Consider the following 16,356-nt stretch of genomic DNA (forward strand, 5'->3'; position numbering starts at 1 on the left):
AAGCAAAACAAAATGTCCAAAATAAAATAAAATAAGTATAAATATAAATAATGTTCTTCCAAAATATATAGTCTAATATAATATATAATATATTATTATATAACTATATAATATAATATATTATATAGTCTATAATATAATATAGAAAAATTACCAAACACACTCTTCGTGTTGAAACCTTCCAAATGGCTCCTGAGGCCAACAGAAAACCTGAAAAGAAAAATCACATAATACACCAGTAAATGTTTCCAAGATGGCCGCTCGATCACTTTCGGTTCCACTGAAGTGACGTCAGATGCACAGTGGAACCGGAAGTGATCAAGCGGCCATCTTGGATACTGGCAGTTCCTTTCTGAATTGCATGTGGAGGACACCAGGATACTCCCAGAGGTCTGGCTATCATATATTAGGCGTTTTTAAAGATGGAATAACATGTAAGCGGATTAACAATGTATATTTTACTGGTGTATTATGGGTTTACACTATACTTTATTTCATACATGGTGGGCATCGGTGGAGCTTGGAGATTGATGGTAAAAGGATAAGGAATATGCAGTTGCTGTATTCGGATGACATCTGGAGCTTATCTATAAGGCTGTGAAGATATCCTGAAAGGATCTCCTTGGTGGAACAGATTATGTGAAAGTATCCTGTCCGGATGGTTATAAGGCATATTATTTATTTTATTTGGTAAGGGTATTCACTCCTTACACTATAGAAGTGGACACAGGTTTTTTCACGTGTTGTTGGATTGATATAATTTTTCACTTGATTGATTCACTGTCACGTTTTTGACACATTTATTCACTTTATCACTATCAGTGATCACGCATGTTTTTGCGTTTTTCATAAAGCACATTTGTTTATTCAGTGTGTATTACTTAAGGCTTGTCAAGGATAATGCACTATGTGATTTTTCTTTTCTTTTGAGGTTTTCTATTGGCCTCAGGAGCCATTTGGAAGGTTTCAACATGAAGATTGTGTTTGGGAATTTTTCACAGAGTGACTACCGGTATATATTTTGGAAGGACATTATTTATATTTATACTTATTTTATTTTATTTTGGACATTTTCTTTTGCTTGATTTGATATATGGTTTTTGTGATATAACTGGGGATTTATATATATTTTTTATAGTTAGCATATTATTACTCACAAATTATCACACTTTTGGGGTGAAAGTGTACACATATGCTTTAGGGGATTTTGGATATAGTTAATTGATAGGATACCGTAATTCTAAATAATTGCTGCTGTATTATTCAGTCACTGTTTGTTCAGTGTAAACTAACATACTGGGACCTGCTCTAGAAAAATGGAATTCTGGAGAGGCATGGAGGTAACACAGTCATTTCTCCTTAATTCATAAAAGTTATGGAAATTCATAAGTCTAAAGTCATAAGAGTGATGAAAATATTTGATGTAGATGTGAAACCCAAATACTAAAATCTCTTGCATGTTTTAGCATGTTAATGTAACATAAAACGTTATTTTAAGCATGTTATATTATGCAGCTTTCATTAAAATAATTTCTGGTGATCCTGCCATAGAGGACTCTGCTTAGGTACTTCCTGTTATAAAGTGACAATGCTCTGTCCCTGTAAGTGGCCATTTCAACTATACATGGTCCACTCGTCCAATGCTGTCACTATTGGAAAACCTGCAGCCATCATTAGGGTGCAAGTAGACTGCAAGTAACGGCAAAAGGGCTTCAAGAGATCAGTCTTGACTACATGCAACATACAGTATATAATAATTATTTGATCTCCTGCAGATTTTGTAAGTTTGCCCACTTACAAAGAAATGAAGGGTCTATAATTTTTATCATAGGTGTATTTTACATGATAGAGACAGAATATCAACCAAAAATCCAGAAAAAACACATGATACAAATGTTATAAATTGAGTTGCAGTTCTGTGAGTAAAATAAGTATTTGATCCCCAAGCAAAACATGACTTAGTACTTGGTGGAGAAACGCTTATGGGCAAGCACAGAGGTAAGACGTTTCTTGTAGTTGGTTATCAGGTTTGCACACATCTCAGGAGGGATTTTGGTCCACTCTTTTTACAGATCTTCTCTAAATCCTTAAGGTTTCTTGGGTCTCGCTTGACAACTCAAAGTTTCAGTTCCCTTCATAAATTTTCTATAGGATTAGGTCTGGAGACTGGCTAGGCCACTCCATGACCTTAATGTGCTTCTACTTGAGCCACTCCTTTGTTGCCTTGGCGGTATGTTTTGGGTGATTGTCATGCTGGAAGACCCATCCACGACCTATCTTCAGTGTTCTGGCTAAGGGAAGAAGATTCTCATCCAAGATTTTACAATACATGGCCCTGTCCATTGGCCCGTCAATGTGACAGAGTTGGCCTGCACCTTTAGCAGAGACAAAGCCCCAAAGCATAATATTTCTTTCTCCATGCTTGACTGTAGGGTTGGTGTTCTTTGGGTGTATAGTCAGCATTTTTCTTCCTCCAAACACGGCAAGTTGAGTTAATGACAAAGAGCTCAATTTTGGTCTAATCTGGCCACAGAAATTTCTTCAAATCCTTCTCTGAATCATTTAGATGTTCATTGGCAAACTTCAGACAGGCCTGTACATGTGCCTTCTTGAAGAGGGGGGCCTTGGGGGCGCTGCAGGATTTCAATCCATGGCGTGTATTCTGTTACCAGTGGTTTGTTTGGTGGCTGTGATCCTAACTGCCTTGAGATCATTCATCCCATGTAATTCTGGGTTGATACATCATTTTTCTCATGATCATCCTTACTTCATGAGGAGAAATCTTGCATGGAGCTCCAGGCCGAGGGCGATTGATGGTTATTTTGTATTTCTTCCATTTGTGAATAATCGCTGCAACAGTTGTCTCCTTCTCTCAAAACTCCTTGCTGTTGGTCTTGTAGACCATTTCAGCCTTGTGCAGGTCTACAATTTTGTCCCTGACATCCTTTGACAGCTCTTTGGTCTTGCCGATGGAAGAAAGATTCTGTGGACAGGTGTTTTTTATTCACATAACGAATTGTCATTAGGAGCACCTTCCTCAAATTGACAGGACTAATCTGTGTACCACACAAGCACATAGCCAGTCTGTGGGCGCCAGAATTATTGTTGGTTGGTAGGGGATCAAATACTTATTTTAATCACTGAACTGCACAGCACAGCCATCCAGAGCAGTGTCCTTACAGTGAAGCACCAACACACTGCCCCCCAGTAAAACACTCCCAGCACACAGTTAACCCTTTCATCGCCCCTCATGTTAACCCCTTCCTCCTCAGTGCCATTAGTACAGTGTCAGTGCTTTTTTTTTAGCACTGATCACTGTATTGGTGTCACTGGGGATGTCAGTGACACCAAGTCAGTTCCCCCCAGTTTCAGAATGCCCACCGCAGTCCCGCAGTACCGCTATAAGTAGCTGATCGCTGCCATTATTAGAAAAAAAAATTCCAGTATCTATACCACCATTTGTAAAAGCTATAACTTTCTCGTAAACCAATTAACACATATTGGGATTTTTTTCTTAGCAAAGACATGTAGCAGAATACATTTTGGCCAAATCAAATACCACCAAAAGAAAGGACGTAAATTTCATTTGGGTGCAGTGTTGCATGACCGCACAATTGTCAGTTAAAGTAACGCAGCGCCGTAACGCAAAAAATGACCTAGTCAGGAAGGGGGGTAAATCCTCAGGAGGTCAAGTGGTTAAATAGGTTAAGCCTTCAAAGTAGTATCTTTAAAGTATATATATATTATGGTTGCACTGATTCTGTTTTTTTTATCAGTGACTGCAAATACCGATACTTGTGCTCAAGTACTCGTCGATTACCGATACCTTTGTGGTGCGTTTGCAAATTGCACTGTCAAGAATTGCATGTGAACTGAACAGGAATATGGTGTGATTCCTGTCCGAAACACATGCCATATCCACATGGGTGCAGTGTGATTTGCAGTGCGATTTGAGCCATAGAAAATAAATTAAATTGCCCTGCAAAAGTATCTGTTTCAGGTAGCAAAGTACTTGCACGAGTATGAGTACTCATGCAAATGCTTAGTATCGTCACCAATACTGGTGCAACCCTGGAACTGAGACCTCTGTCTCTTGACTTCCAGCTGGGTCCTCTGACCTCTTGATGAGACATTGGAGCAGTCTCCAACTGGGAGCCCTGAGCTATTCTCAGATCTGAGTATATAAAGACATCTCAGAGCTGTGTACTCAGCCAGATTGCAGGTGTCTAGCAAAACCCGGACACAGGATTGACATTTCCGATCCAAAGTTGCAGAATCCAGAAAAATACACAGCTTTCTCTGCCTAGAAACATTACTCTGGAACGCTGCATTCACCCTAAATGAGAATCCTGTGTCACATTTTCTCATCTCATTGTGACAGAGTCTTATCCTGTCATTAAATATATATATATATATATATATATATATTATTATTATTATTGTTATTTATTTATTTGTTTATTTTAACTAAACATATAACATTGTTCTTGTTAAAATATTATGTACTATAGAATGTGTTGTGTGTTTGTATCTTGTGTATTGCTTGTATCTTATTTATTTTAAGTATAATATATATATATATTTGATCACCTCCTGGCATTGAAATCAGTAAATTAGCACAGCACAAAAAAGCAAGGCGGATAATAAAAATGCCGTGAAAGGAATTCCTAACAACTGCCAGATGTTTACTGTGTTTTCTATCATAAGGCAAAAATATAGCTGCAGGATTAAAGCAATATATGGCTGTTATATTGTATTTTACATCTAATTTCCATAAACATTACATAAAAAAACAATTGCTTTCCATTCCCAAGATTCAAGATACTCTAAAGCAGTCAAGAAAAAGTTTCTAACACTGAAGTGCAGCAAATAAATGTAAGTCATTATGAGTAGATGCTCAGTGTAGAAAACTAAATTGTGATTTAACCTGGAGTACTATGAGATATTTTACTGTACATACTCATACAGTACCTAAAATATGTATGTAAATGTATTAAGATCTATTTATTTGATATTGCTAAATTCTAATCTGCAATAGTAATGATGATAATAATCTAATCTGCAATAATAATACTAATAATACTTTTAGAATTGAGTGACCTTAACCAGTAATTTGCCTAATATGCTTCCTTGGTCATTTTGCTTCAGAAATATTAGTCTACATATGTGAATTTTCCCATTTTGACATTTTTATGGGTAAATAATTTTAATTTCTGTGACTATAGTCACTAAATCCTTTCTAACAGCATCAGTGTATTATTTAATTTGAGGATGCCAGCTCTGTAAAATTGGTTTGCTAAATCCTTTTTAGGTCATAAAATTACATTGTATAAAAAAGATATCTCTGGATTATTAAATTGAAAACTAAGGAAAATAGCTTTTTTGATTTTAAGTTACTGAACTATGTGTTAGTTCTTGCCTCACTTCTAAAATAAGGCTCATTTACACTTGCAGTCAGGAGGGTGATAAAAATATTTGGTTGAGCCAGATTTTTTAATGCTCCCCCTTCACCGACATATTGCCTCCTTAATGCTTATCACATGCCTCTAAAAAACAAGTCACTATGGGTCACTTTTCAGAGAGGCAGCAAGATCTGCTGCAGGTATGACATTGCTCATGCTACAGTTCTTTATGCCAACTGATCTGGAATTCTCTTTGAAGGATCTCAGTCAGTGATATAGGTCTCTGATCAGTTGCCACTACCTGGGCTCAGAATCTCTTTTTATGCTTATAGAGTCTATAGTATAGATATTGATTATGTGTGTTTTTTGTCACTATTGTATTTAATTGATCCCACATTTAGGGATCCATTTTATGTCACTATTAATCACTTTTAATATGGCTTAATTTAGCCATTATTTGTCACGATCTGCATGATATTGTTGATCCCTGTCCGGGGTTCACGTTCTCATTTTCACCATCATTTGCATGAATTTATTGATCCTTATTTAGGGATTCATGCTTATTTGTGTTTTATTTTATTTTGTGTATGATCCTATTTTGGATAGTGGGGGTATTGGTTCCCGGTTTTTTATACCAGCTGTGATCACTTTTTCACTTGAGATCCCAGAGAGGATCAATCCACTGATTTATTGGCACGTATATATACAGTCATGGCCGAAATTGTTGGCACCCTTGATATTTCTCCAGGAAATCATGTATTTCTCACGAAACGTATTGCATTAACACATGTTTTGCTATACACATGTTTATTCCCTTTGTGTGTATTGGGACAAAACAAAAAAAGGGAGGAAAGAAAGCAAATTCGACATAATGTCACACAAACCTCCAAAAATGGGCTGGACAAAAGTATTGGCACCCTTTCACAACTGCGGATAAATAAGAATGTTACAAGCATGTGATGCTCCTGTAAACTCACCTGGGGCAAGTAACAGGTGTGGGCAATATAGAAATCACACCTGAAAGCAGATAAAAAGGAGAGACGTTCACTTAACCTTTGCATTGTGTGTCTGTCTGTGCCACACTAAGCATGGACAACAGAAAGAGGAGACGAGAACTGTCTGAGGACCTGAGAACCAAAATTGTGGCAAAATATCAACAATCTCAAGGTTACAAGTCCATCTCCAGAGAACTAGATTTGCCTTTGTCCACAGTGCGCAACATTATCAAGAAGTTTGCAACCCATGGCACTGTAGCTAATCTCCCTGGTCGTGGACGGATGAGGAAAATTGATGAAAGATTGCAACGCAGAATAGTCCGGATGGTGGATAAGCAGCCCCAAACATGTTCCAAAGACATTCAAGCTGTCCTGCAGGCTCAGGGAGCATCAGTGTCAGCGCGAACTATCCGTCGACATTTAAATGAAATGAAACGCTATGGCAGGAGACCCAGGAGGACCCCACTGCTGACACAGAGACATAAAAAAGCAAGACTACAGTTTGCCAAAATGTACTTGAGTAAGCCAAAAGCCTTCTGGGAAAACGTCTTGTGGACAGATGAGACCAAGATAGAGCTTTTCGGTAAAGCACATCATTCTACTGTTTACCGAAAACGGAATGAGGCCTACAAAGAACAAAACACAGTACCTACGGTAAAATATGGTGGAGGTTCAATGATGTTTTGGGGTTGTTTTGCTGCCTCTGGCACTGGGTGCCTTGACTGTGTGCAAGGCATCATGAAATCTGAGGATTACCAAAGGATTTTGGGTCGCACTGTAGGGCCCAGTGTCAGAAAGCTGGGTTTGCGTCCAAGATCCTGGGTCTTCCAGCAGGACAATGACCCCAAACATACGTCAAAAAGCACTCAGAAATGGATGGCAAAGAAGCGCTGGAGAGTTCTGAAGTGGCCAGCAATGAGCCCAGATCTAAATCCCATTGAACACCTGTGGAGAGATCTTAAAATTGCTGTTGGGAAAAGGTGTCCTTCCAATAAGAGAGACCTGGAGCTGTTTGCAAAGGAAGAGTGGTCCAAAATTCCGGGTGAGAGGTGTCAGAAGCTTATTGATGGTTATAGGAAGCGACTGATTTCAGTTATGTTTTCCAAAGGGTGTGCAACCAAATATTAAGTTAAGGGTGCCAATACTTTTGTCCAGCCCATTTTTGGGGTTTTGTGTGACATTATGTCATATTTGCTTTTCTGCCTCTGTTTTATATTTGTTCCAATACATACAAAGGGAATAAACATGTGTATAGCAAAACATGTGTTAATGCAATACCTTTTTTGTGTGAAATACTTGATTTTCAGGAAAAATATCAAGGGTGCCAACAATTTCGGCCATGACTGTATTTTATGTCACTTTATACTGAGATCCCCAGAGAGGATTAATCCACTGATTTTTTTTTGTCACATATATGTATTTATGTCACTTTGTTTGTTTTTGCCATATTGTATTATTTTATTATTAGGGTAGCGCTGAATCATTTTGGTTTCGTTAGTTTTTATTACCACATGGTATATGGTTAGGTGCTAGCAGCTCCCACTCACCTAATTTATCACGTAATAGTAGTGCAGGAGATCTTCATTACTTTTTTTAAGTTAATATCAGTATCAGTTACTATCCTATGTGTTTTAGGTAGGATGAAAAAAATCTAAATGCGCACTATTGTTTCTGAGCTGTACTATGGGTACCAACAACAAATAATATACACATATGTGGTATTGCTGTAATTGTTAGGAGCAGGAAAATTTATCTTGGGTTGTTCTTTGGTGGTAGGTGTTGGTAGTAGCAAGAAATATACAGCTATTTAAAAAAATAGATTTTTTTTATTATTTTTGGCTAGTTTTCCTTTGATAATAATAGATAATGATAAAAACAATCATCAGATATCTATTAACATTTACAACCAAAATGAAGGCCCAATTTGTCCTGAAAAAAACAAGGTATAATCCACCTAGATGTACAAAGTAATTGTAATATGTACAGTTTTACTGGCACATGTCAAAGTTGCAATATTGAGTTCAGACGTTAACAGTTGTTTTACTCTTTAGTCACTGAGTTAAAAGGAAAGTATATTAGTCACTGAGTTAAAAGGAAAGTATATGGTTTTATACATTTTCTTTATTTATTATTCAGGGCTAAAAAAAAAGTTTTGTAATCCTGTAATTATGAAATATTCCAGCTGAACATTTGATATTTGCCACTTGCAGCCAGGAGATGGTAAACCTTATGCAAGCTCATTGTTTCCCCAAATTTCTGCCTTACATTTTCTAAAGTGTATCTAAGCAAAGAACACCGATGTATTGCAGCTTAGCCATCCTTAAATGTTGCTGCATTAGTTCTCTTTTTTCAGGCTTTTTATCCTTTATTTGTATCTGGTGATCCCACCAGCAACACACTTCTGGTCCAAGGGGCAACACTTGCTCATTGCACTGCATGTATGGAGAAGCAACATTTTTACCCAAGGCTTCTCTCCTGATTTGGCTTACAAAACACTCTTCCTTCTCATCAGTTCAAAGGAGAAAGCTGCGAAGCGCCATTACATTGTTTGATATGTCAGTTCAGTGCAAAGGAAGTTATATGGACACCAGAATTCTGGCAGGACCAAAATATAATTTTCTTTACTTGAAAAATGTGTACTTAGCCTAAAGAAAAAAAACATCTAAGGACAGGTACATTGTAATATATTAGATTTTTGTTCTTGGGTTTAGATATTCTTTAGGTTAGAAATAGACTTGAGGCCTGGTTCAGACCAAAGCATTGTGCTTTTTGTCCATTTTGCAGTGTGTTTTTGCATGTGTGTTTTTGCATGCGCATTTTTGTTGTGTTTTTTTGGCTTTTTTATTGTTAAAGTGGATATTTTTTTTGTTGCTGGGCAGAATAAAAACAGAAAATGTGGCAAAAACACAACAAAAACATGACAAAAATGCACTACATGCTTTTCAGCAGCTTCTCCATTGAACTCTATTGTAGCAAAACGCTGCTTTTTGCATTTAAAAAAGTCCCTGACCTTTTCCAAAAACATAGCAGTTCAAAAAAGCATAAATATGAATATGTCCCATAGGAAACCATGTTAAATGGACTGTAGTGCGTTTCTGCAAAAAGCAAACAGCAATACAAAAAAATGCATTGCTGTGAACCAAGCCTGAGAAACTTGGGAGGAACACATCTGCACTCATCCTTCAATCAAGACAGAAACATCTTACTTAGTTCTCTTTAGGTGGGTCCATGCTATTCTGTACTTGGTTAGTATCAGCAACATTCTTCCTTGCACTTTTATTTTATTTTGAAAGAAAAAATAGTCCCAAACAAAGTTCCTGGTCATGCAGTATAGTTAACCACAGAGGGGGATTTACTAAAGCTGATGTACACAGAATCCGGAACAGATGTGCATAGTTGCCAATCAGCTTCCAGGTTTTATTGGAAAAGATTATTCAATCAAGCTGAAGTTAGAAGCTGATTGGTTACCATGCACAGTTACACCAGATTCTGCGTGCACCAGTTTTAGTAAATTTCCCCCACAGTAACCTATTTTTTCCACTAAGTAATATTGAACTATGCCACAATACATAACCCATCTTCTGAATGTGAATGCACTTTAATTCCACATTTGTAACTCTAATGAATAGCTTATGCCAACAAGTCATGTATTGTGTTTATGGCAGGCCGCTCTTAGAATCACCCCAAGCCCTTATGTAATCAGCTACCATCATCCTATATACTCGTCATATTAACCTTCTAGGGGTTCATTCTACATAAAAAAAAAAAAATTATAATATAATTATATATAGGTATAGAGCATATACCTATTTTTAATAATATTTACCATATTTTAATAATATTAACCATGGGGTTTAATAAAGGTTTTTTATCGGGGGGTTATTTGTATTATTTTGGGAACAGTAGAGAAGGCATAATGGGAAACCAGGGGAAGTAGCGGCGGATCGCGGCTGTCCTATGCATAGTGGGCTCCATGAAAATGGAGGCAATATACACGCCCCTTGTAGATTATCCCGAGTAGTTAAAAGGAAGTCCAGCCATCCAATGCGGCATCCTGAAGAAGCCACGTGTTCGTGGCGCAACGCGGCGACGTATTTCCGGTCATAGGGGTGACGTACTTCCGGTTCTGGGTTCGGACGCCATCTTTGTACACCTGAATATACCCATAGCACATGGGAAACTGCTTCTCTCTGTTGGAGGATATGTGAGTGCATTTTCTTATTTATCTCTGAGTGCATTAAAACAGTGTTGCACTATGGAGGTCTGCTTTTTCTTGCATATGCGCCCTGTGTCTGAGTCCGTATTGTGAGGGGAGTTATTGGAGTGGAACTCATTGCCTGGAGGAGGATCTTGATTGGGTCGGTGGAGGCAGTGGAGGAAAAACACCTGGCAGAGATATATGATATATATATATAAAGCTTTGTGACCCGCAAGGGTCGAATGTGGAAGGTGAGGGGGCACTTTGGCTATTATTGAGGGGAGTCACGTCAAGATTTTCACGAAGAGCACAATTGCAGCATGGAGTGACGTCATTTGAACACTTTTTATGATTTTGCACAGTGTGGCATCACAATTTATTTCATTGTAATTAATATCTTATTTAATTGGTTTAATTAATTGGATATAAGTATCGCTTTGCACAGTTCAAGAGGTATTAGTTGTTCATCATTATACCACCAGGGACGTATAATTTGTATATGTGGATATTGCACTAGTTGGTCATTTATATTGATTATTGAGTTTGCATATTTATTTAGGTATGAGATAATCTTCACTATTATTTAAGTTGAGCGCTTCACCACTTATATAATTTTGTTTGCACATATCTTGCGGTATAGAGAATAGGTGATAGCAGCTAACTCACTAGGGTCTGTGGAGCGCAGGGGGATTTCTGTATATTTATGTTCATTCTACATAGTTGCCGCCTCTTCTTTTGTGTTATAGTTCATTAAAATACTTTTAGCCAACAAAAAATAAAAAGATACACTGGTAGTTTCACTCAAAGATGCATGGAATATGGATTTTAAAAATAATAACTGTTGTGAAAAAGTCTTTCTGTACCTATGTGAGCTTTGCTGTCAAAAAACCTATAGAATATACTATTAGGCTCCATGCACACTAGCGTTTTTTTTTAAAGGATTACTAAATAAATAAGTATGTGTTTCAAGAATCTATAGTGAAACACAAAATATCGCGCTAGGTGCAAAAAATATAATAAAATTAAATAAAAATGTAAGTGAAAAACTGTTAAAAATAAATATGTATAAATACTAATAAATATAAATATCAATGTTATAAAATCCCTTGCTGCCACTATGTGAAATAACAAATGCAAACACAGTGATAGTTAAAAAAGTGCCACACACACTTATCACTGATAAGCTAATAATGATAATGTTAAATAACATGTATCTAATCCAAACAATATGCCAAAAAAATCATTAATGTGTTCAGTTCTCTCCTACACACTAATGATTTTTTGGGGGATTTTTTTGGCATATTGTTTGGATTAGATACATGTTATTTAACATTATCATTATAAGTTTATCACTGATAAGTATGTGTGCCACTTTTTTCACTATCACTGTGTTTTTTGTTTGCATTTTTAAAGGATTAGTTCACCTTTTGGACAAAAATAATAAATGCACATTTTTTTTGCAGGTAAAAACAAATGTGCATTTATTATTTTTGTCTACAGGAGCCTGGAAAGCATTGCACCAGCGATCAGTAGATTTCTGATGCCAAGCAGGTCTCCTGCAGATCTGTCAGTATATCTGCTTGCCCGTACGAGATGTACAAGGAAACAGATATACTGACAGGAAGATTCAATTAATTTTGTTAATTGAAAACTACAAGCCAATAGCCGATAAGACTGCTGGGACTTGCAGTTCGGGAATCTGTGAATGAATGATGTGGCCATGTATGCGGAGCACCGCACGGCCACGCTGTTTTCAAATCTGACATAGTACTGGGAAACCTCTCCCCATACTATCTGTCAGAGGGAGGCGGCAGCTGTGGATATGGGAACATGTTATATGTTCCACCCTAAAAACGGGTGGAACATGTAACATGGTCCAAAGGTGATCTTATCCTTATCCTCCTTGCTTAGAAGCAATTATCAGCAAATTTTTTCTGCTCCTGTAAGCTAAATACTGTCATCCTATGTGTCTATGCACACTACTTTAGGCTATTAGCATTGTTTGAGCTTCAGTGTCCAGGAGCAAACAAAAAATATTTTTTGTAGAGTTGTTTTGGAGCGTTTTTCCAGCAGAAAAAAATGCTAAACACTCCTAAATGCTGCTTAATGCTACTAAAATGTTTATAACAGCTTTTTTTGTAGCTTTTTTTTCCTTCTAAATGTACTGTAAAAATGCTAATAAAACACTAACACTACTAAATGCTCCTAAAATGCTACTAAAAGACACTATTACCAGAGATTTTTTATCCAGTATTTCCCAGCATTTTTTGAGCTTAAAAAAAACCAATGTGCATGGAGCCTAAACATGTTAAATTAAAGATTGAAAAAAGTTTCATTGGCAGTGTATCTGAGGGCAAATGAGTATGGAAAATGTAAAGCAATGATTATGGCTGGTCCTCCGCAGAAAACAACTGGTGACAAATGATGCAAACAGAATCAATTATATCAACAATTGTAACAAAATTAAAAATACAGTGCTGAGACTTTGCTGCTGAAGAAAGGCAGTAATGAGACACAATATGGCTAGAGTGCTTTCTATTCTATGACGAATGACCTGGTAGGAGAATGTACAGTAAATGATCAGTGAACAGTCAAAGAACTGATCACTTGCTGCCGTATTAACATAGTTCTAACATAATGTATATTCATTTTATGATATAAATATTATATAATATATTATTTCACTCACAACCACCAGGGGTCAGCAGAAATACAAGCACTGCTTTTGCAAACTGATATACCGTATATAAAATAATTCCTCTGCAGCTGCACGCAATATATTTTTGCACACCTTAATTTTTGGTCAGATCATTGAAGCCTATTTAATGACATTGCAAATAATGGCTTTTCCTTTTCCCCCCTGAGATTTGCCAGTATTTCACTGCAAATCTCTAATAATTTTTTACACTCATTTATAAACCACTGAAGCTGAATTCAGTAACGTATCTTAAGGCAAAACCCCCCCCCCCCCAAAAAACAGAGCTTTCACTCTATGGAATCTCTAATTTTTAAATGTACATTGGCTCAAATAACAACTCCTGAAATGTTATCTGATCAATGTTAATTTTTGTTGATGTATTCATTTGTTTATATATTTAGTTTAGTTAGATAATAAAGACATATAAAAGATATATAGTAGCCAAAAATTGAAAGCCTGAAAATATGTCAGTGAATTTACATTGATCTATTGTATTCTGTACAGGACCAGTAGGAGGGCAGAAAGAGTGTATTTCCCGAAACCTGTTCTGTATAACTTCCTCTGTTTTCTTTTTTCATCACCAATCACAATTTAACTTCCAACAGAGATATGAATCTGATTGGGGACTTGGAAAAATTGCTGGCAAGTTTTACATTAGGTCTCCCGTGTATAAGCAGCAGAAAGGAGGAGAGCGTTCAAGCAACATCAGCAAATGTGCTCCAGAATTACCAGATTACAGACAAAACAAATGGAGTGTACAGTAGCATCTCAGCAAATTTGAATGAAAAGCTGGACTAGGCTACATTCCCCGGCAATCCTCATATGTGTCTCAAGTTTTATTTTCAAATTTAACTGGAGTATACAGAGAAAAAAATAATATAGAGCAGGAATGGCCTTGAAAATTTATATAAACATTGCAGATTACCCAGATTACACCCACTGAAGATAATGAATTATATCAGGTCAAGATTGCTTTAGGGCTCATGTACACGGGGCATTTGAAAAATGTTTCTGAACGCTGGAAACTGACTGCTAGAAAGCGTAGATTAAAAACATCAGTTTAGCAACGTTTACCTACCGCGTTTATGCGCATTTGCATTTAGAAGCATTTTTAAAAGATAACCTCAGGAGACCCTCCCAAATGCCCAGAATACACTGAAAAATAGTAAATGATTAACTATTTCAGACATTTTGTGAGGAATAGAGAGAGCAGAAGCAGAGAGAGCAGTATGTGTTGAGATTACCTATCTTTTCTGGTTGTATTCACTATGGATCCCATCAGGAGCATAATGCGGCACGTTCTACCATTTTTTCCTTCACGCAAAACCTGGAACTGACTGCGCTGGTGTACTAGGTCCATTTGAATACATGGAAAACGCTGTCCATGTATTTTTGATGAAGAAAAAACTGGACAGCATCTGGATATGGACCAGCCCAAAAACGCGTCTAAACGCAAATGCGCATAAACACGTTTATACACGTTTACAAGTGTTTGACATTTGAAACAGCAGTAAACTCTACTCTTGAACACAATTTTTGTGCTTTCAGAAATAATGCCAGTAACCTCAACTGCCTGTAAACTACTATGAATGACTATGTGTACATGGACACATGGGAAAACATAAAGGAGAGCTCAGGGGCTGCTGAAAAAAATGCACAACTGCTCCTAAGCTTCAGTTTAGCAGCTGCAGTGTACATGAACCCTTACAAAAGTATCATACCCAGAGATGAAAAGTCAAGGTAATGTTTCTCCCATGATAAAACTGCAGTAAAAATGGAAAGGAAATACAAAGCTGCATCTTTTTTTAAATAGAAAGAATTGAATTTAGAAAGTAGAGAATTTTCTTTTTTACTCCTTTATAAATGGGCACTGTAGCTGTCAGCCCTATAGATATCAGAATTTTCAATGTGCCTATAATTCACTATCAGGGAACTGTCCCCTTAAAGTGGTTCTAGAGGCTTAGGATTTTTTACCTTCATGTATTCAATGCATGAAGGTGAAAAAACTTTTGTGTGCAGCAACCCCCTCAGTGCCCCAACCCCCCCAATCCTCTGGTGTCTGGGGACTCTTTCTACTCATTGGCTAAGACAGCAGCGTGAGCCCATTGGACGGACCAGGGTCGAGATGCGGCTCTATGTGTCTTATGTGTGCATAGAGCAGTGGCTCAGGGAAGAGCACTCAGCGATGCCCCCAGAGAAAGCAGCTTTCCCTAGGGGCACTGTTCAAAGGGGAGGAGCCAGGAGCACCGGTGGGGACCAAAAAAGAAGAGGATCGGGGCTGCTCTGTGCAAAACCACTGCACAGAGCAGGTAAGTATAGACATGTTTGTTAATTAAAAAAAAAACAACAAAGCTTTAGTGTCACGTTAAGACATAAATACCACTCTACTGAGTACTACAAATCAGTGTAGCAGATGCACCCTGCATTCAATGTTACTTTGTAAAATCAAGTTTTTATATGAACTATGAGATAAAGAATATAAAACATAATTTCATAAACATGAAAACATAGAAAGTAGAATAAAGTAAAAATAATGATAAAACATTGTTTTCCTTCAAGTCCTACAGAGATGACCAATCATTAAACATTTTAAAAATATAGAAGTTATGAAGAGAACTTTTCATTTTCACTATATACTTCATGAAATATTAAGTAAATGTTAAATATAAGTGTTGTTACCTCATTCTAGTGCTTTTGGGATCTCAGGCAGAATCACTATGATTCTGCCTAGAATCTCAAAATGCACTGCAATAGTGGCAAAATGCACAACACGTGTTCAATGGATATCTTTAGCTGCCACTGCACCCTTGCTGGGTGTTCCATGCATCCCTGTACCTTTAACCACCTTTAACCACTTGCCCTCCTGAGGATTTACCCCCCTTCATGTCCAGGCCATTTTTTGTGTTACAGCACTGCGTTACTTTAACTGACAACAATATTTTTGGACTTTTTGCTATTTAACATGTCCAGTAAAAAAATTTAAAAAATAAAATTTCATAAATGTAGGCCAAAATGTATTCTGCTACATGTCTTTGCTAAAACAAATCCCAATACGTGTAAATT

The sequence above is a fragment of the Staurois parvus genome, unplaced genomic scaffold (assembly GCF_062004578.1).
Source record: "Staurois parvus isolate SC_StPar_1 unplaced genomic scaffold, SC_StPar_1.0 ptg000299l, whole genome shotgun sequence".
In the NCBI taxonomy this organism is placed as follows: domain Eukaryota; kingdom Metazoa; phylum Chordata; class Amphibia; order Anura; family Ranidae; genus Staurois; species Staurois parvus.